The following is a 23,465-nucleotide window of genomic DNA, read 5'->3' on the forward strand; positions in this document are numbered from 1 at the left end:
AATGGCTAGGACTATGCTATGTGAGAATAACCTTCTAAAATATTTTTGAGCTGAGGTAGTGAACACAACAGCTTATATACTTAATAGAATCTCAATAAAACCCATGATATCTAAGACACCATATGAACTTTACAAGGGTAGGAAACTAAATACTTCTCACCTTATGAGTTTTGGTTGTAAATGTTTTATATTGAACAATGGAAAACAACCCTTAGGAAAGTTTGATGCAAAAAGTGATGAGGCAATATTTTTAGGATATGCATTAAACTCAAAGACTTATAGGATTTTTTACAAAAAGACTTTAACCGTTGAAGAATCAATCCATATAGTTTTTGATGAGTCAAACGCTTTACAAAAGGAAATTCATGTTGATGATGATGATGTAGAAATCCTAGAAAAACAAATGGAAGAAATGAGCTTAGATAACAATAAGAATAAGGAAGAAAGATCACCTAGAGGAGAAAATGAAACTCCACCTCTAGAAAATTTACAAAAAATAGAAAATCAGCATAATGACCTTCCAAAGAGTTGGAGATTTGTAAAAGACCATCCACAAGATCAAATAATAGGTGACATTTCTCAAGGAGTTAGAACTAGGAAAGCAACAAGAGAAAATTGTGAGTTTTCAACTTTCATATCACAAATTGAACCTAAAAACTTTGAGGAGGCTGAAAAAGAGGAAAGCTAGATAATGGCCATGCAAGAGGAACTTGACCAATTCACAAGAAACCGTGTATGGTCATTGGTACCTAGACCTTCAAATCACCCTATTCTTGGCACAAAATGAGTGTTTAGTAATAAAGTAGATGAGCAAGGAAATGTAGTTAGAAATAAAGCTAGGTTAGTAGCCCAAGGATACAACCAAGAGGAAGTAATAGACTACGATGAAACCTTTGCACTCATTACTAGGATCGAAGCCATAAGATTGTTGTTAGCTTTTGCATGCTTCATGAATTTCAAATTGTACCAAATGGATGTAAAAAGTGCATTTTTAAATGGATTCATTCAAGAGGAAGTGTATGTTGAACAACCACTAGGTTTTAAAGATTCTGAAAAACCTGATCATGTTTTCAAACTTCATAAAGCCTTGTATGGATTGAAACAAGCTCCTAGAGCTTGGTATGAGAGGCTTTCAAAATTTCTAGTTGAAAAAAGTTATGTTAGAGGCAGCATTGATACTACATTATTCATTAAAAGATACTTAAATGATTTAATTGTTGTAAAAATATATGTGGATGACATTGTATTTCATGCAACTAATGAGGATTTATGCAAGAACTTTGCCAAACAGATGCAATGAGAATTTGAGATAAGCATGATTGGTGAGTTGAAGTACTTTCTTGGTCTTCAAATTAAGCAAAGTGAGGAAAGAATCTTCATAAACTAAGAAAGATACACTCAAGATATGCTCAAAAAGTTCGGTATGTTGAAGCTAAAACTAATCTCCACACCAATGAATCCATCCACCAGACTTGATCTAGATAAAAAAGGAAAGAATATAGATCAAAAGCTCTACAGAGGTATGATCGGTTCACTACTCTACTTAATAATAAGTAGACCAGATATTCAGTTTAGTGTGTGTTGTCAAAACTTGCTTTTTAAAATAATTATAATGTCATTCACATGCTCGATAGAATGTTTGTATATTTAGGAAGTTCGAGAAATCGTTAAAAGACGATATGGCCCCTAATGGTATCATTAAGTCGATTAAGCCTCGAACTAGTTCAAATAGGAATTTTAAGGTGAAATTAAGAGTTTCACAGTTCAGAGATGACTCAAAATGGTAATTAGGAGTTCGATGATCAATTCGGAGTCAAACCAAAATTTTCACTATCTAGGGGTAAAATTGTAATTTTTCCACTCGCGGACAAAATTTGAGATTTTGAGAGAATTTAGATCACATTTGACAAATTGGAGAATGGTATGAGTATAATGGATGAAAAATATGTCTATGAGCAATTTTTCAGTTTTTGAGGTAAAAATGTAATTTTTCACTTTACAGGGGTAAAAGTGTAATTTTTAAAAATTTACTCCACCAAAACTTTGGAAAAGTCTAGAATTTCGTGCAAGACATGGATAAGTGAAGAGGATTGAGTGGTAGAAAAATAAAGCCAAAAAGATGGCTAGAAAAAAATAAAATAATAAAATATTCAAAAGGTAAATAAAATAATAATATTTTATTAAGCCTATTAAAAGGCTTGAAAATTCCAGATTTCTTCATTGGGATGGTCAGCCAAAACCAGCAGGAGAGAGAGAGAAATAAGAACAAACCCTAGAGTGAGAAAATTCGAAGAAAAAGTGTGATTTTTCAAGGAATCAAGTGTTTAAAGGTATGATTTTTCAAGCTTAGCTTAAGATTTATCATTTCCATGCATTTCCCATCATTTTCCATGGTTGAATCATGTGATTTGAGGATGAATTCAATTCTGAAAAAATGGGTTAGGAGAGAGAAACTTGTTAGATTAATTTGATTCTAAGTTATGTTAGTGTTTTAAGTTAGTTTAGCATATTTAGGAACAAAACAACAAGAAAAGAATTTATTTTCCTCCATTACCATTATTGGCTGAATTTTCTAGGGGAATATTGGCTGCTGATCTTGATTTTTATTTGAGGAATTATGATGAATAATGATAAATTATGAGCCTAGAAAAATAATGAGAATTTTCGGAGTAAAAATATGAATTTTTACCCACTAGGGGTATTTTCATAATTTGCTACTGAGACTGATAATTTACACTACACTAAGGAACATTAAGTCAATTTGGGTGCAATTGAGGTATAGAAACTGAAAAAATTTAATTTGAGATTAAATTGGACGCGTTAGTAATTTAATCGAGTAATAGGCCGAATTAGGTCAGCACCGCATTTAAGCGGTAGTCGGATAAGTTGCATGTCATATCATGCATATATACCGAGCTTGAATTGATTTTATAATGGTCAAGAATTGATGTGGTGAATTATGTATTGTACATTGTGGATAGGTGGTGAGCAAATTACACTGATAAAAGTACAAAAATTGTGCTTGAAGATTGGGATTAGGAGTACATCGACTCCTAGAACTGTGAGTGGACAACTTATCGTCTTAAATATCTAGAGTTATTATACTTGTTTGATGCTTTTATTGAATGGTAAGCTTAAATTATAAAATATTATGTTTTCTAATAAAAATGTTTTTTAATAAAAGTGAGATTTATATTGGTTTTGAAATCAAATATTGTTTTAGGAAAATTGAGTATATGGAGACTGTGTTGAAATTTATGATTTTATTTGTTATTGAAATTGTGGCTTATGACACTATGGTAGCATGATGGCTAAATTTTTGGGGTTAGCGTGAAATATATGAATAGTTTTGGATTGGTCTCGGTAGACTGGATTACATTTTATTCGCCATATTATGCTAATGGAATTTTTATGGGTCTGGTGGTATATTAAACGGTCATTGCAGTGGTGGGGGTTTCTGTGGACTGCCTATGAGAGGGGCACGGTAACCCAATTATATACTTACCTCCGAGGGGAGATGTTGGGTGAAGTATCTCCTGAGGTATGATTTGAGTGCACCTCACGTTCGGGCCACCACGTGAGAGTGAGACTCAGCCAACGCCAAGGAACGGCTGTGTGTCAGATGTGAAAACATGTTTATGGGTATGGGTCATTGAACAGCCTTGGCGGTCTCATTGGGATACCTTGACGAAGGTACCCGCGAGAATGATTCTGGCAGGGGCCAAGTTTAAGAAATTCATAAGCCAGGAAATTTTGATGAAAAGAAATTATTTGGTATAGATTGAAACGAATTTTGTGTTATGAACATTATTGAGATATAATGTTTTTATATTGTCTCCATCTACTCGGCTTTAGATGCTTTTGATGGTAATTGTTTACTCACTGAGATTATTTATTCTCACCCCTCTTCCTATCCATTTTTCAGGCTCAGGACAGTTTGTTGATAGTTGATTAAGACGAGAATTAATCTCGGAGTTGCATCATAGGAAGTAAGGGTTCGTAGCTCTACACCTTCTTGGTTAGTTAGGGGCCCACGTGTCACTGTAAACGAAATTTCATACTTTAATTATCTTTATTACTATATGAATAAATTTATTTTACTCGTACGCTACAAAAGTTATTTTAGGAAGACTTTGAAAATATTGTGTTTTAAGAAAATAGAATATTTTATTTAATGTTTTTATTATATTCAAATAGCTATAATTTTACTTTAAACGAATGTTTTAGACTTCAAAATTTAATTTAAATCATGAAATATGTGTTTCCACTTACATATTATATTTTTTTCGGATTTCAAAATTTCAAAAAAAAAAACGACGAAAATGCCCTTGTGAGCTAGAAAATAATATTTTATTGTTTTGAGTTGGAAACAACTTATGTTTTCTTGAAATGCGAGATTTAATAACTGTCGCTCACCGGGGAGATGCAGAAGTTGATGCTAAGCCTTGCGGGGTTTCGATTGACATTCGGGTAATGAGTGTTTATCGGGACGTCACGGCGGTTGTCACGGGCTCGATGGGAGTTTCGGATCGTGACAATTAAGTTGGTATCAGAGCATGGTTTAAAGATCAAAGATTTTGATTTTAAAGCTTTGGATTTTAAAGTTTTTAGTTTTAAAGTTGTTTTAAGAAATCCACACTGACACTGTGTGTCCCCGAGTTAAGTTAAGTCAAATAGAATGCATGAGTCTGCATATAGAGACCTGTTTGTTTGCAGGGTGTATAAGAGATTAAGTGATTTTCGTTTGATTTCATATAGGTTTTGAAGTGTGTTGGATTACACTTAACATGTCTAGGGGGGACAGTGATTCTGATATTTCACAGAGTGTTAGTGAAGGACCAACAGATTTTACTGCTGAAAGCCGATGGTGTCTTGAACTTAATAATCTAGAAGGAGATCCATTTAGAGTACCTACTAATTAGGCTCCATCAGATTTGGGAACGAAAGTTAAAATAAGGGAAAGTCCTAGTGACAGTGAGACTGATGAGAGCGTTGATAGTAATGACGTAAATGAAGGCATGAGAAACTTTTTCTTAAAATGAATTGAGGAATATGCCAAAGGGAGGAAGAAAATGAGGATAGTAGAAGAAGAATATTATAGTGGGAAAACATCGGCATCGGTCGTTAGACATTCTCCCCCAGGCTGTGGGAGCGATGTAAGTAAATGGCAAGAGAAGAAAAAGGAAAAACTTAAAACAGACTCGAAAAAGGATCAAGATGATAATGATCCTAGAGATGTTTAGTGCCTTGTTGAAGCTTGTAATAATGTAATCCTAGGCAGATGCAATATAAGAAGGATAATAATCCCTTGTATAAAAGTCTTAAGAGTTTACTTTTGTCTTGTATAATATAAACGGATGATGGAGTAGTTGTTTAAAGGACAGAAGGAGTATAAAAATCTTTTAGTATGAAAAAGGTAGATTAGTAATATAAGTATTGAGGATGAATAATTATCTTAATGGCAAGATCGATTATTTTAAATAAGTACTGAAGGTTGAAATAGAAAGCCATTGATGGTTCCAGCAATTATTAGATTTAATAACGATTAAACCTTGCAGTACTATGAATTAATCACCAGTTAACGGGGTTAAGTCAAGGATTATAAATTTGAGTATGGAGGGAATTAGAAAGTGATACCGTAAAATTTTAAGATGAGGAATATAATCGGTTTCGACTATGAGAATAGTGGGATACTATCAATAATGAATCCTTAGGCGTGTGATGAAGTTGTGATCTATTGAACCATATGGGAAGACTGTCCTAAGGTGGGACATAGGACATGAGGACTTTTGGAGATGCTTATAGAGGGAGATATAAATTGTAAAGTATGTTTTTCCCAAATTTTAATTTATTTGAGAAATTGTCATGGTAAAGATATGTGAATATTGGTAATGAAATATGCCCTAAGGGATGACGGTGGCATATCACATAGATAATATGGATATGTTGGGGTCAGCATCCCGATCATGCATCTGTGATAGAAAATTTACTTTGCTAATTGTGGTATAGACTCAAAAAGGAGCCAAGCCGTTGAGAATGACTAAGGTAGTAACTCTAAAAGTGAAAGATTTGTTTTAATTAAGTAGATTCCAACGGCTACATTGAAATAAATTACCTTGTGGAGTATTAAGATCAATAATGTATTGATCAAAGTCAAATCTTAAGAAATAAAGAGGATGAGAGATTAATGAGAAGGAACATCAATGTTAAGTAACGAATTTGTGAATAAAGGATTACGACGGTGGCATAGAAAATGAGTACTATAAAGGATTACTAAGAGGATTTATAATTATTGTATTAACTCAGTTAAATGAAAAACGATTAAATGAAACAACTCTTATGGTAAATAGCGGAATAGTGGAGTTGATGTAGAGTCTTGTTTATAGTCAGTGACTGCAGCACTGATTATAGACAGGAGGCTACGTAGACTCTTTATCTTGGGAAACCACTTAGTGTAATCCTAAATGACATAAAGACTCATGATCGAGAGGATTATTGCTGATCAAACTTCTAAAGGGTAACAATAGATATAAGTGAAGTATTCAAGTTGAGTTGGAAATAAATACGAGGAGAAACTCAAGATTCCCTATAAAGGAGATAACAGGAGAAGTTGAGCATCGAATAAAAGATAATACCCCGCCTTTTCTTTGAGTTGATAGGTGAAATTTTGAGGATAAAATTTTATTTTAAGGGGGGTAGTGTTGTCAAACCCTGCTTTTTAAAATAATTATAATGTCATTCACATGCTCGATAGAATGTTTGTATATTTAGGAAGTTCGAAAAGTCGTTAAACGACGATATTGCCCCTAATGGTATCATTAAGTTGATTAAGCCTCGAACTAGTTCAAATAGGAATTTTAAGGTCAAATTAAGAGTTTCACAGTTCAGGGATGACTCAAAATGGTAATTAGGAGTTCGAGGATCAATTCGGAGTCAAACCGAAATTTTCACTATCTAGGGGCAAAATTGTAATTTTTCCACTCGCGGACAAAATTTGAGATTTTGAGAGAATTTAGATCACATTTGACAAATTGGAGAATGGTATGAGTATAAGGGATGAAAAATATGTCTATGGGCAATTTTTCAGTTTTTGAGGTAAAAATATAATTTTTCACTTTACAGGGGTAAAAGTGTAATTTTTAAAAATTTATTCCACCAAAACTTTGGAAAAGTCTAAAAATTTCATGGAAGATATGGATAAGTGAAGAGGATTGAGTGGTAGAAAAAGAAAGTCAAAAAGATGGCTAGAAAAAAATAAAATAATAAAATATTCAAAAGGTAAATAAAATAATAATATTTTATTAAGCCTATTAAAAGGCTTGAAAATTCCAGAATTCTTCATTGGGATGGTCAGCCAAAACCAGCAGGAGAGAGAGAGAAATAAGAACAAACCCTAGAGTGAGAAAATTCAAAGAAAAAATGTGATTTTTCAAGGAATCAAGTGTTTAAAGGTATGATTTTTCAAGCTTAGCTTAAGATTTATCATTTCCATGCATTTCCCATCATTTTCCATGGTTGAATCATGTGATTTGAGGATGAATTCAATTCTGAAAAAATGGGTTAGGAGAGAGAAACTTGTTAGATTAATTTGATTCTAAGTTATGTTAGTGTTTTAAGTTAGTTTAGCATATTTAGGAACAAAACAACAAGAAAAGAATTTATTTTCCTCCATTACCATTATTGGCTGAATTTTCTAGGGAAATATTGGCTGCTGATCTTGATGTTTATTTGAGGAATTATGATGAATAATGATAAATTATGAGCCTAGAAAAATAATGGGAATTTTTGGAGTAAAAATATGAATTTTTACCCACTAGGGGTATTTTCGTAATTTGCTACTGAAACTGATAATTTGCACCACACTAAGGAACATTAAGTCAATTTGAGTGCAATTGAGGTATAGAAACTGAAAAAAATTAATTTGAGATTAAATTGGACGAATTTAGTAATTTAATCGAGTAATAGGCCGAATTAGGTCAACACCGCATTTAAGCGGTAGTCGGATAAGTTGCATGTCATATCATGCATATATACCGAGCCTGAATTGATTTTATAATGGTCAAGCATTGATGTGTTGAATTATGTATTATACATTGTGGATAGGTGGTGAGCAAATTACACTGGTAAAAGTACAGAAATTGTGCTTGAAGACTGGGATTAGGAGTACATCGACTTCTAGAACTGTGAGTGGACAACTTATCGTCTTAAATATCTAGAGTTATTATACTTGTTTGATGCTTTTATTGAATGGTGAGCTTAAATTGTAAAATATTATGTTTTCTAATTAAAATATTTTTTAATAAAAGTGAGATTTATACTGGTTTTGAAATCAAATATTGTTTTAGGAAAATTGAGTATTTGGAGACTGTGTTGAAATTTATGATTTTATATGTTATTGAAATTGTGGCTTATGACACTATGGTAGCATGATGGCCAAATTTTTGGGGTTGGCGTGAAATATATGAATAGTTTTGGATTAGTCTCGATAGACTGGATTACATTTTATTCGCCATATTATGCTACTGGAATTTTTATGGGTCTGGTGATATATTAAACGGTCACTGCAGTGGTGGAGGTTTTCGTGGATTGCCTATGAGAGGGGCACGATAACCCAATTATATACTTACCTCCGAAGGGAGATGCTGGGTGAAGTATCTCCTGAGGTATGATTTGAGTGCACCTCACGTTCGGGCCACCACGTGAGAGTGAGACTCAGCCAATGCCAAGGAACGACTGTGTGTCAGATGTGAAAACATGTTTATGGGTATCGATCATTGAACGGCCTTGGCGGTCTCAGTGAGATACCTTGACGAAGGTACCTACGAGAATGATTCTAGCAGGGGCCAAGTTTAAGAAATTCATAAGCCGGGAAATTTTGATGAAAAGAAATTATTTGGTATAGATTGAAACGAATTTTGTGTTATGACCATTATTGAGATATAATGTTTTTATATTGTCTCCATCTACTCGGCTTTAGATGCTTTTGATGGTAATTGTTTATTCACTGGGATTATTTAATCTCACCCCTCTTCCTATCCATTTTTCAGGCTTAGGACAGTTTGTTGATAGTTGATTAAGACGAGAATTAATCTTGGAGTTGCATAATAGGAAGTAAGGGTTCGTAGCTCTACACCTTCTTGGTTAGTTGGGGGCCCACGTGTCACTGTAAACGAAATTTCATACTTTAATTATCTTTATTACTATATGAATAAATTTATTTTACTCTTACGTTACAAAAGTTATTTTAGGAAGACTTTGAAAATATTGTGTTTTAAGAAAATAGAATATTTTATTTAATGTTTTTATTATATTCAAATAGCTATAATTTTACTTTAAACGAATGTTTTAGACTTCAAAATTTAATTTAAATCATGAAATATGTGTTTCCACTTACATATTACATTTTTTTCGGATTTCGAAATTTAAAAAAAAATGACGAAAATGCCCCTGTGAGCTAGAAAATAATATTTTATTATTTTGAGTTGGAAACAGCTTATGTTTTCTTGAAATAGAAGATTTAATAACTGTCGCTCACCGGGGAGATGCGAAAGTTGATGCTAATCCTTGCGGGGTTTCGATAGGCATTTGGGGTAATGAGTGCTTATCGGGACGTCACGACGGTTGTCCCGGGCTCGATGGGAGTTCCGGATCGTGACAGTGTTTGTGTGCGAGATTTCAATCACAGCCTAAAGAATGACACTTAACAGTTGTTAAGAGAATCAATCCTTAGCTTAGTTGGATATTCTGATGCCGATGTTACTGGCAGCAAAACAGATTAGAAAAGCACTAGTGGAAGTTGCCAAATTTTAGGTAGTGTGCTTGTGTCATAGTCTAGCAAAAAGCAAAATTCACTGGCTTTATCTATAGCAGACGCAGAGTATGTATCACTAAAAAGCTGTTGTGCCTAAATATTATGGATTAAACAACAACTAAAGGACTATGGGCTATCAATGCATAACATACTATGATAATACAAGTGCAATTAAAATTTCAAAAAATCTTATGTAGCATTCTAGGACTAAGCACATTGAGATTAGGCACCATTTTGTTAGAGACCATGTAGTGAAAAGTGATATTAAGATTGAATTTGTAAATACTTTGCATTAATTAGCAAATATTTTTACTAAACCTCTAGATGAAGATAGATTCTGTGAAATTAGAAGAAATTTAGGAATGATTAGTCTATAGGAGTTGTGAAAAAGCTTTTGGCTCATGCAAATAAAACAGAATGCATTTAGTCGACTAAGGTGAATCTTTATCAACTAAGAGTGTTCTATTAGCATTAAATAGTAAGACTCAGTTCATAAAATAAAGAATGAATAAAATAATAAAAAGAATGTGTTTACCGGATAATAAAGAAAGGAGAAAAAGTACCTAAGTAAATAACCAAAATTTAGAGGGAATTTTTGAAATTTTAAGCAAATGAAATGAGGCAAAATTTAAGGGGGAGGCGGACAGTTTTCTAAGAGGAAATAAAACTGCAGATAATTTCTCTTTCCCCTAAAGACTGATCATTTGAAAACTGAAACCCATTTCCTCTAGATTTTCTCCTCTTAAATCAATTCTCATATAACTGAAACCCTTGCCACTTAAAACCTCAAAACCCCCATAAAAAATCTCTCAAATCAAAATGGCAAAAACGTCTCAAAGCAAAGAAATTATTAAAAAGAAAAAAGGAAAAAGGCCACTAGAAGAAGGGTCAGAAGTAAAAATGCAGAAGAAGAAATAGAAAATTGGGTCTCCTTCGATGATTAAGAAATTTGGAAAATCACAAAAAACAAAGAAGCAGAAATCAGAAAAGAAGAAAGACAAGGAAAGATACAATGCCCAAGAAAAGTATTACCTCTTCTTCTAAATTTAGAAATAAAATACATGAAGAAAGGTTTAGAAAAATAGAGAATGCTCCTATCACTTGCGGGAAATACATTGACTGAGAAAGTTTTAGTGAAAATCCAAAAATTCAGACTAGTTTAGCAGATTATTTTGATGAATTGAAACTGAAGGTGTATATCACATTTAAGAATAGATCCTACAGTGCCAGCTTGGTGAAAGAATTTTATTCTAGTATAGCATTAGGAGAGGAAGAACTAGATGATTCTGATGACTACATTGAAAATGGACTAAATGTATTTTTGAATGGTAAAGAATTTATGGTTACTGCTGATGATCTTGGTAATGTGCTTAAAGTTGAATGTGAGGAGGGAGAGCTCAAATTCCTAGAGAAATATGACCCATCCTCTTTGTGGGAAATCATTATTTGGAGAAAAGAAAAGTATTCATCAAAAAGCAATGTTGGTTTGATAACTAGTCCCCAAATAAGAATTCTACACTACTTTGTTGCTGCAAATATCCATGGCAGAAGTGGGAGTTTAAGTTATATCAGCCTTTAGGATCTTTGGCTAATGGAACATGCTTTTAATGGGGTTGCTCTGAACCTAGGTAGATTCATGATTGAAAAGATGAGAGCAACATGCAAGATTGATAAAATTAATCTGTCTTATGGAAATGTTATCACATCCTTAGTATAGAAAAATGGAGTCTAGGCCAAAAATATGAACTGGACATGGTAAAGGCTAGAGACCAAGCCATTTACTTCGGTAGTTTGTCCAAAATGGGGTACACACTTGATGGAGAAAGATTCATTAAAACTCCCAAAGCTGGTCCAGGAAAAAAACCCACCCTACCTACTTAACCAGAGGAAGTACCATCCTAATTCTTGAATGAGGTAATCTTCAATCTCCCTATGAGAATTGATGGAAAGCTCACAGATCAAGGAGCTAGATTACAGAAAATTGAAAAGAGAATTGCTAAACTGGAAAATGAACGAAAGGGAAAAGAAAAAATGCCATCAAAACCTGCTACTACTGATACCTCTGTAACACCAAGTATTACACCAGCACAGCCAAGTGTTGAGGGTTCAGCTTTGCAAGCAGAAGGGTTTGCTTCTTATGGAGTAAGTTATGGTGTTCAAGCTAAAGGCTCCACTTACAGAACTGCCAACCCTGTCCTTCAGATAGAGGACTTTCACCCTGGTGTTGATCAACTAGCTAAGGCCCCCTTACCTGAACACAAAAACAAAGATAAATCAGAACAAGGAACAGAAGTGCTAGGTTCACTGGATGAAAATGCTTCTTAAGAACCTGAGAAATAGCAACCCTCCCCTTCAAACTTATAAGAGGTATCCATTATGCATGTCTTCCACCAAATGGTTAGGGAAGAACAGGCTAAAAAGGAAGCTGCCAAGGTAGAAGCTTAGCAAGATACATCTGCACCAACCCCTAAAATGAAAGAAAAATTTGGAAAAAGGAAACAAAAAGTCACTATAGCACCACAGACAAAGAAAAAATCACCTACCAAAGGGAAGAAAATAATGGCAACAAAAATAACATTCCTTAAAAGAAGAAAGTCCTCCAAATTGGCAGAAAAGACTAAGCCAGCACCTGTTTCTTCTCCACAGGAACCACTTGAAGTATTTGACACACCCTTACCTGATCCCCTTTCTCAAGAATTACCTCTAGTATCCTCTCCTCAACCTTTAGATGTCCAATATGGCACTGATGAGTCATATCCTTCATCCTCTTCAAAAGATGCTTAAGACTTGATGATGACAAAAAGGGGGAGAAATATGGTAGAACCTTAGGGGGAGAAGGAACCAAGAAATTAATTAAAAAAAATGTTAGGGTGGAGGTATTAGGAATTTAGGAAAGAAAGGAAACATAAATGAACCAAGGGTAATTTAGGAATATCAACTATTTTTTTTTTGTTTTCTTGCTGTTTGTGCCATGATGGCATTTGAACACTTGAATTTAATTTTGTTACTTATATGGTTGTGTGAAAAATGAATGCTGATATGTTTATGGTATTTTACTGCTGATAATTGAATATTTACTGATATTTTGCTATTTATGGTATTTTGACTGCTGTTGATAAAAATCTAATACTACACTGATTTTAGGATTGTATACTGATTACTGATTTTTATTATAAATTATGTTTGTGAATGGATATGGATGTTGTGTACAGTATATCAGTTGAATGATGAATGATATGGACAAAATTTGATAACAATATCCTATTGACAGACACTATAAAATTTTGATAATAATCTGTCAACACTCATTTGCTGTAAATGACCTTATATTTTTGCACATATACGCTCTGAATGTATAGTGTTAATTTTTACACAACATGAATAAAATTTGCTGGAATGAATAAGCAAAATATGCACACACTAAAAGGGAGCACTCACTTAGGGGGAACAATCCTTATTTTCTGCAGAAATTAAAACAAATTACAAAACACCGTGCTGTTAATCAAGAAATGTTTTGTCATTATCAAAAAGGGAGAGATTGTTGGCTCTATTAGTTTTTTATGATAATAAAATGTTCCCATTTCATTTGTGTCTAATATTTCTACCTAAATGTGCAGGACAAAAAAGTTATATGAAAATAATAAATCAACCTTTGAAATGTGTATATCAAAAATCATGAAAATGAAGAAAAATGATTGATCAACAAAAAGAAAGGTCTTTAGTTAAATAATGAATAATGTTGGTTGACTAAAATTTAAATTAGAGAAATGGCGGGCTGAAGAATATTGAGACATAGAACCAACTTAGTCGACTAAGAGGTAAGGTAGTCGACTAAGAAGCTATTGCCAAAATCTGGACTTCAAGATAGAACCAACTTAGTTGACTAAGAAATGAGTTAGTCGACTAAATACTCATTGCTAGAATTTACGATTAGAAGACAGAACCAACTTAGTCGATCAAGAAGAAAGTTAGTCGACTAAGAGCTCTCTGTTTGCAATTTGAACGAGGGCACTAAAAGATAGATTAACGGCTAGAACTAACTCTCAACTATTTTCAACGGCCATAAACTGCCAAACTGCCATCAGAACTATTTCTCCAAGTATAAAAAGGTATTCCAATGGTTAGAAATCAATTTTTTGGAAGTTTTTGAGAGAATTGAAGGCTTTCAAGTGATATAGAGCTGAAAAACTAGAAAATCTTCTCTGTAGTTTATTACACTTAAACGGCCATCTTTTGTAATTGTGATCTGCACTCAACCTTGTACCATTTAGATCAACCTTGTGATCATAGGTACTTTCTTTTTACTTCTCTTCTTGTATTTTTTAGAGTGAGCAAGTCACTCTAAAGGTTGTTTCAAGCTAGGATTGCTTGATTGTATTAAAGGTTCTAACTTAGCTATGAAAAGTTAGTTGTTGGGTTTTGGTTGATCTCGTGAAAAACCATTGTTGTAAGTTGTAGTTGAGCTTTTGAAAAACCACTTAAGGTTTTGGTTGAGCCTGTGAAAAACCATTGTGAAAGGTTGTGGTTGAGCCTTTGAAAAACTACTTTGGGTTTTGGTTGATCTCGATAAAAACTATTGTGAAGGTTTTTGCTAAGCTTGGTAAAAACCATTGTAAAGCTTGGTGAAAGCTTGTGAATTTCGTTGGTTCATAGTGGATTTGTCGAGAAAATCCTTGGTTGGATAATCAAGGTAGTGGATGTAGGTCTTGGACTGAACCACTATAAATTTTTGCACATTGTCTACTCTATTTTTATTTTCATTGTTGTTTGAATTAGTTCCCCATCTTGCAAAGAGCCGAATTGTGCTATTTAACCCCCCTCTAGCACATATTATTAGGACCAACAAACATTCCCTTTAGTGCTTGAAGTATTGACATGTAATAAAGTTGTAATGAGTTAAGCACAAAATTAATAAGTACTAATTTGCCTTCGAAAGATAAGTATTTCCTTTGCCATAAAGCAAATCAGCTATCACAAGCCAATCTTGATCCATGACTAGCGCAAGGGCCCAACAAACATAGCCCATTAAGCCCATGTAAGCTCATAGTCATACATAACTTGTGCACACCTTTATAAAGAGTACTTAATCCATATATATATACTTATCCATTATTTTATATCTCTATATCCAAAATATCAACATGTTGCACTACCATGCGCTATAAGGTCATCCACAACATATACATACATACATACATACATAAATACATACATACATATATATATATATATATATAAGTCATTACTGCACAGTTATAGAGCGTGTGCCAACTTATTACATTAGGTAACATATTTCTCATAGTTTCTCAATATTATGAAATTCTTCACATAAATCATTTACACTCCACATTTAACAACATAGGCATATCAAACATTAAAAGGCTTGTTACCATGCATGTTTTTGAAATGTTTGAACACAGACATACTAAAAGCATTGCATGCATTTCTTCAAACAATTTAGATGCAAGTCTATTCACTTTGATGCCACATTTACAACAATAAAGACCAACCAAGCTCCTTTAGTTATTATACCTTGGAGTTTCAATGGAATCTAAAATAATCAATTCACATAATTAGTAAACACATTTAATTCCTTATAATTTCTTAAACCCATTTTCTACCCACAACTCCTTCCAAACATTATACCCATATTCTCTTCAAACCTTAGTTTAGCTTATAAACTTCTCCAAACTATAATTCACACTATAATTTACTCACTTCTAACTTGTACTTACCTTGGCGAGCTTGTCTCAAGAGGCTTAATTCAAAAACCTTAACACTTAAAAGAAAATTGAAATCCTTTCAAAAAGAGAAATTAATTTGAAAAATGGATTGGTAATAATGTTTGATGCATTGAAAACCTTACCTTAATTAGAATAAAACTTTGGTTAAAGTCAAATTTGGGCCATTTGTGAAAGAAATTGGGAGAAGGATGAAAAGAGCAAAGCACGAGTGAGAAAAAGAAGAGAAACGCGCATTCAATATGAGGTAATTTTTTTTTATACTTTTTACTTCAAGTATTAATACCTTTAAGACAAGTATTGATACTTTCCACATAGAATGCTTTTCCAAGACATTCAAGACACTAAGTATTGATACTTCCTTTTGAGGTATCAATTCTTTACACACGGAATGCTTTTCAAGGCATTCTGACCACGATGCATTGATACATTTCCCTTAGGTATCAATACGTTTGCAATTAAATACGCTTTTCTTGCCAAAACTTATCCTTTTTGGTTCCATTTTTCTTTTGTTGTCCCATTTAACTTAAAACCCTTTAAAAATAGAATTTTCCAAGAAAAATCTAGCTAATGGTTTTAAATATGAAGATTTTCCTAAGCTCATCAAGTAAGTTTATAGTTTTACCCTTGCATAGTAATCGAGGGTTTCACAATGACTCTTGAATTTGTTAACCACTGGCTCTCAAGTATGAAGCCTCCTCAAATTAGCACAAAATGGAATACCCAAATATGAGAATGGAAATGTCCCCAGACAACAACATAATATTTTTGCCATGTCCTCAACTAAAGCGTTATCAATGCCCATCAAATACATATAGGTTTTTCCAAAATTAATGGTTAATCCTAAAATTAGCTTAAAATAGATTAATAATTGCTGAATATTAATAGCATCAACATGTCCCAGTCTCATAAAGATAATAGTGTCATTGGTGAATTGCGAGTGAGAAATAGATAGGCTTGACTCAGTGAGAGTGATGCCATGAAAAAGATGCATTTGCTTCAATCTATTTAACAGCTAATGTAATGTCTCTACTAAAATTATAAATAAGAAAGGGGGGAGAGGATCACCTTATCTAATAACTCTTTTGACAAAAAATTCTAAAGTTGTTGAGCCATTGACAAGAACAAATACCCTTAAAGTAGATATACATTTGTAAATCCATTGGTGCTAGTTAGCCTCAAAACCTATATACTCCTTGAGCATCATTAAAAAATCCCAATCCATGCAGTCAAATGCTTTTTCAAAGTCAAGCTTTAGGACCATGCCCTCATTATTGTTCATTTTTTTCCTCATGTTATGGATAATTGCACTAGCAAGCATGATACCATAACCAGTGAGAAATGCACTGTGAGTATCACTAATCACCATATGCATGGCTTACTTAAGATGATTAGCCAAAAGTTTATTAAGTACCTTGTACAAAGAATTCACTAAACTGATTGTTCTATACTTCTTAAAAGTTTTAAGATTAGGCATTTTCTGAATGAAAGTAATAAACGAAGATTTTAAACCCTTCTTCAATCTCCCTAACCCCAGAAACTCAAAAATGAAAGCAAAGGTATCCATGTCCACCAATGTCCAAGATATCTTAAAAATATTAAAGTTAAATCCATTCAGACTTGCGGCATGAAACCTCATATTCCCATATTATTGCTTTAAGCTCCTCTACAGTTATTAAGGCTTCAAGATTCACAACATCACAATGGGAGAGTTTCTTGAAGGGAAGATTTCAGAATAAAGGCCTAGGCCATTAATTGATATGAAAATCTCCTTTAAAGTACTCAAATATAACTTTTCTATCAAGCCCGACTTTATAAAATACTTGCCATATCATTCATGTGATTGACAATATACTTGCATACTTGGAAAGCCCCGAAAAATCGTCAAAAGATGGTAGTGTACCGAATAGTACAACTAAGTTGAATTAAGCCTCGAACTAGACCAAATAAAGAATTTAAGATGAAATTTAGAATTTAAATTCCCAGAATGATTTAATATGGTGATTTGGAGTTTAAGATTCGATTTGGAGTCAAAATGGAATTTTCATGACATAGGGGTAAAATGGTCATTTTACCACCCGAGGGGAAAATTGTAATTTTACACCACCCAACACTTGTCATACTCATAGATTTCATCCCTTAACATTTAATATGGTGAATAATTGAAATATTTTATGTGGTGGAGAAAGAAAGCTTAATTGTTAAGTGTAAAATGTGGACCAATGGTATGGTGACAAGTGGCAAGCTTATATTTGTTTATAATTTACATTAAAAACCAGCACATAAACCCTCCTAACTCATTTCTCTTGGTCAGCCAAAGGAAGAAAAGGGAAGAAAAGAAGAAGAACAAAACCCTAGCTAAGAAATTCAAGAGAAATTCACAAAATTTCAAAGAAACAAGTGACAAAAGGTAAGATTTTTCAATTTTAGCTTGTGATATACCTTCCCTATGCATCCTTTTTCATTTTCCATCATTGAGAATCAAGTTTGCATGAAGATACCTTTCCTGGCCGGACATGGGGGGAGGGGTTTTGATCTTGAATTTAGCTAGATTTCAATATATTCTAGTGTTTTTAGTTAGTTAGTGATGTGTGGCATGAAAGCAAACAAGAAAAATTCATTTTCTTCCATCACCCTCCCTTGGCCGAATCTTTCCTATGGTGTGTTGATGGTGGACTTGAATTTATTTCAAGTGATTTGGTTAGGAATTAATGATTTATGGTGTAAAAATCAAGTGGGAAAAACCATAGTGTTCATGCACCCACCATGGTCGAAATTCCCAAGAAGAAATGTGAAGATGATCTTGCTAAATTTTATGTTACTTGACTTGAGTTTGATGATTTGGAGTATTGGGAGAAAAATGGAGTTATTTGGAGTTAAATTGGACATATTGGCCAATTAATCAGGTGATAGATCGAATTAAGCCAATACCGTTTTATTTAGGTACACAATTGAATTTATGTAGAACACCGTGTTTAGACGATGATCCGAATAATTCGCATTCCATTTCATGCATTCATATAGAGCCTAGATTAGTTTTATAATGGTTTAGCACCAATGTGGTAAATTGCTTGATTATGCATTATGTCTAGGTGGTGAATCCTCCGGTAAGGGCAAAGAAGTTGTACTCGAAGATCAATAGTCGAAATACTCCAAAATTCGAACTCCCGATATTGCGAGTAACCTTATTATCGTCTTAATTATCTAAAGTATGTTTTTATTCAATTTGTAATTTTATGGAAAATGTGTTTAAATGAAATGATTTTATAAATTGTTTTGAAATTTAATGATGACTTACAAATGGAGTAATTAGAGACTACTTGCTGTACTGTAAATTATGTTTTGAATTGAATGGCTTACGATAATGTGGGCATGAATGGTTGGATGGGTATTTGTGTTGAAAATGTATAAATTGTTGTTTGCCTTGATAGGCTGGATAATGATAAAATTGCCATGTCATGCTGTTGAATTTTTATTGAATTGGTGGGTTATAGATTAGTCACTATAGTGGCGGGTTCTGTGGACTAGCCTATTAGAGGGGCACGAAATTCGGTTGTATTCTTACCTCGGTCAGAAAGGCGCGTAGGGTATCTCCTGGGGTAAAGTTTAGAGTTCACTTCACGCCAAACCACCACGTGAGAGTGAATTCAGCCAACGCCAAGGAACGGTTGTGCTTTTAAACGTAAAAATACGTTTTATGCATATATGACTTTTTAACAGCTTTGGCGAACTCGGTTAGATGCCTCGGCCAAGGTATTCCCAAGAATGAGTTTTGGCACAAGCCAAGTTTTTAAGAGATTCATAAACCTCGTTGTATATTTTGGATGAAATGTAACTGGCTTAGATGATTTGAAATGTGTTTTGATGTTATGAACCATTTTATGATGATCTAATAGCTGATATCGTCAAAGGCTACAGTTAGCTTTACTTCCTCAAAAAAATCGTGGGTTCACAGCCTTCGTTCACTTTTGTCATTTGGGGGCCCACGTGTCATTGTAAATTAAATTACATACCTTGACTATCTATATTACAGTATGTATGAATTTATTTCTCTTTTATGCTACAAAAATTTCTTACAGATAACTCTATAAATATTGTTTTATAAGAAAATGGAATATTTTATTTAATATTTTTATTTTATTCTAATAGCTATCATTTCACTTTAAATGAATGTTTTAGACATCTAAACTTATTTTTGGTTATAAAATATTTTTTTTGCACTCGCATACTACATTATTAGCTGGTTTTGAAATTTCAAGGAAAAATGACTAAAATACCCTCAAGAGACGAAATTTTTTTTTTTATGTTTTGGTTTGGAAATAGCTTATAATCTTTAAAATATGATATTAGCAACTGTTGCTCTCAAGAGAGGTGAGAAAACTGATATTAAAGCCTTGCGAGGTTTCAGTTGGCATTCCAGGTAATGAATGTCTATCGGGATATTGCGATGATTGTCACGGACTCGAGGAGAGTACCGGGTTGTGACATTTTCCTACCTCTCTAGGCTTTGAGATCTAACTACCATTCCATATGATACCATCCATGAAGTTACGTCGAGCATGACCTTAGCCTTGTACTGAGAGAATCAAGTATTCTTATTGCCCTTTCGTATCCATTGGATGAGTGATTTTTTTCACTAAAAATATTCCCTTTTCCTTGTGACTATCTAAAGCTTTCGTATAGTGTTCCTTTTAAAGAGAACTTCATCTACCTTAAGATACCGAGAGTTCCCAATCTCATCCAAAGAGTCAAGCCTATACTCTTAGCTTAAATTGTGAAGTCAACATTGCTAGAAGTATCCTCGCTCCATTGCTTCAAGGAAGTTTTTAAATAGCTTAGCTTGGTTTTTAGACATAAAACAACTTTTGGGTTAAATTATGCTTTTAATTTCTGTGTTCTACCAAAAAAGGTGGATTTAGTCCCTGCATAATAAATTGTATAAATTGAGTTCTTGTACCTTTCATATTTGTTAATATCAATCCAAATCTTAACATCGTTAAAATTCCCCGTTAAGTATACTGAAATGACATTTGACCAAGCTGACATAGTGTTTGACTAAGCTGACATGGCATTGATAGAGATGAAATGACATTTTCTTTTTTTTTTTCCTATGGAAGTTTGTATTTAGGTGAAAAAACAACAAAATAAAGAATTAATTTTTACTTCTGAAATTGTTCTCCAAAGACTCTAATTGCTAAAAAGATAATACAAGCAAAATGATTATTCAAATTAAAATTTAAATACTATTTGATTTCTCCAAAATGAAAATCAAAAGAATTTCTCCAAGTTTTCAGATTTCTTTGGATTTGTCTTTGATCTCACATTTCCAACAATGCTTTCCACTCCAATGCTCTTAATGTCAACCTTAAAGCCCAACGTTGAACCCAAACTGTTTGCTTGAAACCTTGAACCTCCGCTGTATCCTTGTGTGTCTCTTGGGCTTTGCTCACCAAGCTCTCTCTCATTGCCATTCTTGGACTGAGCTCCTTGATCGTACTGCCTTCAGTAAACCAGCTTCTTTCTCTAATGCCACTTGATGGGTATGCAAAAATTTCTCCTACTTTCAAGCCAACTACCTCACCATATACTCATGGGTGTTCTCACATTCTCACCCATCTCCCACCTTTTCTCACTTTTAATCCTACTTTCATTGCTCAAAAAGTGGCATTCCTCTACATGTTGCATCTTTTAGATTAGCCGGTAGTCATATGAGGTTGAATGTACTCATACAAAAAGGTGCTAGCGATATTAGTGGCCTTAATAATGGTAGTGATATTGTTGACAAGCAGTGGATCTGTTTCTCAATGTACAGGAGCCATTGGGTCTTGGGTTTTTTTCATTCATTAGTAGCGTTACTTCGTTTACCTCGAGAATTTGAGCAATCTAACTTATAGGGTTGGGATGGTCATGGGGTTTTTCTCTATTTTATAATTCATTCATCATGTTTAGTTTAAGAATCAGGAATGTACATTTATGATTGTTTTGAGATTTTCTTGTAACATGAATTCTTTCTTTTTTTTTCTTTTAATTATTATCATGGTAAGATTCATTACATTGAGAATTATATGAAGTGAAAATTGTGAGAAATGGTTAACCTCATGAGGCCATTTCAAAAGAATCCCTAATATAAAGTTAACTATTTTTACCCAATTTTTGTCATGACTTAACAAAAATGCCTTTGAATCCATTTCAGATAAGTTAAACCATTTATCAAAATTCTCTCTCCTGATTTCTCTCTCTAACGTCCGTCTGCTGTGCTCTTGATTTTTCTCTTGCCATCTAACTCTCTAGTTCTATCGATTTCTCTCTCTCACATTTGTGATTTGTTGCACTCTTAATTTTTCTCTCCTACCATCCAACTCTCTCTGATTTTACCACCATCATCGTATCTTTTTATTTGTAGCTCGTTATGTCATCATTGATTTATAGATCAAAGAGCAAAAATGCCATCAATGTACGTTCTCGGGTTTATTGATTTACTTTTATAGAATCTTAAAGTTGATGGGTTGAAGTTATATAAGTGAAATTTGTAAATGAGAACATTGCCCAGAGTTGTTACACGCCATGCTTGCATGTAACAACTCTAATACACTTGGCATGTAACAAATCTATTGAATATGGCATGGTTTAAACATGACATGTAACCTGATCGTTATCTTTGTATTTCATTAGGACATAAACTCTTGAAGTTAAATACCTTAAACATGGCGTCTAATAATTTTTTTTTCAACATGACGTGTAACAATTTTTATTTTTTCAATATAGCATGTAAGTTGGTTTCTATCTTTATATTTCACTAGGAGATAAATTGTTGAAGTTAAATACGAATATGGCATGTAATAACTTTTTTTTGAACATGGTGTGTAACAAATTTTTTTTTTCAACATGGTGTGTAACTTGGTCTATATCTTTGTATTTCACTATGACAAATTTTTGGAGTTAAACACTTTAAACATGTTGTGTAATAACCTTTTTCTTTCAGCATGTCATGTAACAACTTTTTTTTTAACATAACATATAACTTGGTCTCTATCTTTGTATTTCATGAAGACATAAACTCTTAAAGTTAAATACCTTAAATATGGCGTATAACAACATTTCTTTTCAACATAGAGTGTAACAACATTTTTTTGAACATGGTGTGTAACAATATTATTTTTAAACATGGCGTATAACTTGGTCTCTATCTTTATATTTCACTAAAATATAAACTCTTGAAGTTAAACACGTTAAACATGGTGTGTAACAATTTATTTTGTTAGCATGGTGTGTAACAATATTTGTTTCTAGGTTTTATAGGTTGGTCCTTTTGTCGAAGCTTTTGCAACAATTGCATACAACCAGTACATCTTTAGGGCTGGACATATAAAGGCTTTAGGATCCTTCCAGAACAACTCTACCGACTAAAGAAGAAAAAAACAGAAGACTCATCGAAAACAAAAATAGCTTTGTCTCCACTTATCTTTTTCTTTTTCTTCATTTATTCGTTTGTGTGTATGAGAGGATGATTATGATGATAACCTTTTTTTCTTCTTTTTCATCATTCTTTTTTTATAAATTAAATCTTGAATTGATAGTTTTTGCACCTCTGTATTTTTCTTTTCAACATGGCGTGCAATAACTATTTTTTTCAACATTACGTATAACTTGGTCTCAATCTTTTTTATAATACTCCACCTGTATTTGAGTAAAACTAATCATAATTAATCACGTCCCCTTATTTTTTAAAGCTTTTCCACTTGCCAGTTCCCCTGACCATCCTAAAAGAGATTTACACTTTGTAAACTTTCATTGAACAAACCTTTCTTTTTTTTTTTTCTTTCTTGATTGTACGATGTTACTAGAACTATTCTTTCTATTTTCACCAGTACTAGACCTAGTGCTAGAGCCAGTACAGCTAAATCAAAGTGGGA

General features: G+C 33.2%; 1 pseudogene; it reads left to right on the forward strand.

Annotated features, from left to right (window-relative positions):
* The first annotated feature begins 20,884 nt into the window (after positions 1 to 20,884).
* Positions 20,885 to 21,399, forward strand: LOC148761142 (PRA1 family protein B6 pseudogene; annotated as a pseudogene).
* The last annotated feature ends 2,066 nt before the right edge of the window (positions 21,400 to 23,465 follow it).

Source organism: Theobroma cacao, chromosome 8, assembly GCF_053813885.1.
Source record: "Theobroma cacao isolate CCN51 chromosome 8, ASM5381388v1, whole genome shotgun sequence".
NCBI lineage: Eukaryota > Viridiplantae > Streptophyta > Magnoliopsida > Malvales > Malvaceae > Theobroma > Theobroma cacao.